Below are 2,886 nucleotides of genomic sequence, written 5' to 3' on the forward strand. Positions count from 1 at the left end.
AACAAATCCGTATGCACTGTTAGATATTTTAACAGGCAACCACTCTAATTGGAACCTAAACGCACCGTTGCCCCCTTTACAAAACATGTTCTTCCTCAATATGCTCCTGAAAGAAAAATTAGCCACGCTCGGTTAATCTCTGTAGTGGAGGCTCTGAAGGGGTTCTTTTACCTTGTTGAGATTACAGCATAGTAATCTGTATATTAATGTAGAATCAGATTACAAATGCAGTACATGCAAAATATCTAAAAACATCACCTAGTGTGAGAGTGATCACAGGTTACAGACAAACAACTTTGTCTCAGGTAATTAGCATATTATATCACATTAGCATCAAACCCACAAAATGAAGTTAAAAAAGTCACGCTTATTTTTTATACAAGTAAGGATGTGATCTACTGATGTAATTACATTTTTCCACAATATTCCTAACTTTAATTTCTGAATATGCAAAAGCATTAATTGTTGGCTTTTTTAGGGGGGAAATGTTTAACTTAAAAATGTCATGCTGAAAATGTATTGCGTAGGCTAAATAGAACTGCTAGCCAGGATGCAAACAAGACTCCATCAACACACAGATCCATTTTAATAACTTCTGTCTTATAGAATAACATTTCCAGATTCAGCAAATTTTTTAACAGAAAGAGGATGTGAAACATAACTTTTCTATACTCTGATCAGCCTTCCTGTTATCTTCTGAAAATCTTGCTCTCTCTGTTTCCTGCCCTTTTATCAAACTAACACGCGGCCCTCTTTTATTTTGAGTCTCACACCTGTGACTCTTCAGGATCGATTAAGCTAAACTGAGCTGCTTTCTCTGGGCCTCTTTAAAATATTTGGTAATTTATGGTCCTAGCTTTAATTTATGTTAAAAAGATGTCAAATAACATTATTTACTGAAAAATACATCTAAATGCATAAGCATATTGTGAAGGGACTGCCACAGAATGTTTTATGTATTAAGATGATAAGCCATGTTTTTGTTTTCCACAAACTAACCATCTGTAGCTACCATCTTGTTAGTGTTAAATATTGTCTTACTGTTAGGGTCAAATGTTTACATTCACCCATCATTAAAGTTAAATTAGCTCTAGCTTTTAGTGCAGTGTTTTCAATCTTTGTAGGACCGATGATGCAACACACACAATTAATGGATATTAAAAGGAAATTGGTGATTTATTTTAATTTATTGTAGATATTCTTTCCACTAAACATCACAGTTGAACTTAACTATATTTGTTTTGACAAATATGATTTAAAAATCTAATTAATGTTTGATTAAAGCTGTTTTCTCAGGTGTTCTTAAAAATAACTGAAATCACATCTGTTTTTTTAATATACAGCTATGACATTGTACTGTCGAAAGCAGCTTTAAGTTATCCATTTTTTCTTTTCTTTTTTTAGCCTCATGGTTACCACAAGAGTTAGTATTTAGTTTCATAAATATTGTTTAAAAATCAATAAAAAATACTTTTTAAGGTATGCAGTTACTATGTATTTTACATGTATATATGCCTATTGTTGTTCTATTCTCCCTTAAAATTGGTAGTCATATAAATACATTTTGTTGTACACCTTAAAGTGCTGTTTCTATAAGAAATGCATGAAAACATTCATACCAATTGGTTTACTGACAAAAAGCCAGGATTTATATTGTAGTTGAGGTCAGGTTCATTAACCCTCTCAGGCTCAAATTAAGTTCATATCATATGGGATAGTACGGTAATATACAATTCAGACTTTTTTTCAGAGAGACCTTCACATGCAATGAATTCTTGGATGTTGCAGATTTGCAACAGTGGCCCGGAGTGGTAAATTAACTCTAAAGACTGAATCTGGTATGACCGTTAACTTCATTTGAATGTCACAAACAAAAAATTAACAAAACAAAATTCGAAAAAAAAAAATTCACAAAATTAGAGACAACTTTTTCTTAAACTTTTTCTCCACAGACATCTTAAAACTTTTAGAGAAGGCCGTTTCTGTTAAACTGTTGCTCAAAATATAGGCAAACTAGTGGATAAAGCATGTAGCATCCATTGGTACCTGTTTGGGCACACGTTGCGAATCTACAACCCTGAAATCGAGATGCCTCTGGTAAAAAAAAACCCAGACAAGATAAAAGCTACTAATTGGCATGTGTCATATCTATACACATTCATGATTCATCTTATGTAGTATTGATTTCAAAATAATGGAAATGGTAGTGATACTTACATGAAATTGGTGCTTAGACACCAAGGACTCAGCCATGTTGAAAGTGGGTCAGCAGTGTCATCTGGTGAGCTGGAAAGAAACGGTTTGTTGCAAATGCACAACTAAGTCCTTCTGTTGTACTTCAGAGTAACAAAAGCTCTTAATATATGGATGTGGAGTATTTAGCTAAGTAGCATTTAGCTGTTGCAAATCTGCAACATCTGTCTGGAGAGGGTTAAACAAGCTCAGTCTTTCCCTTTATCTGTTTATGAAGTTTTGATGTGTGTTTTGGGCAATTATCCTGTTGGAACACCAAGTTTTAAGAAACTGATGAATTTTGAAGATATTTTTGTCATTCATTAATCTATTTACTACCAAAGGCAGTATAGCAGACCCTCATCATGATGCCACCACCGCCCTGCTTAAGAATTTGCCCTTAAATTTGACTTCTCTATTTCTCTCTACAACAAAATCAGTTCCAGTCAGGTTTCCATGCCAACCACAAAACTGAGACAGCCCTGATTAAGCTGTTCAATGACATTCCTTTAAATTCAGACTCTGGAGGAACCACAGTGCTGGTATTATTGGACCACTTGACTTTATTAGAGCTTCCAGAACACTGGGTTGGTCTTTTTTCCACAGCACTGGGCTGATTTAAATTTTACCTGAAGGATACTGACTTTTATGTGT

Source organism: Cyprinodon variegatus, unplaced genomic scaffold (genome assembly GCF_000732505.1).
Source record: "Cyprinodon variegatus isolate N-32 unplaced genomic scaffold, C_variegatus-1.0 Scaffold788, whole genome shotgun sequence".
NCBI lineage: Eukaryota > Metazoa > Chordata > Actinopteri > Cyprinodontiformes > Cyprinodontidae > Cyprinodon > Cyprinodon variegatus.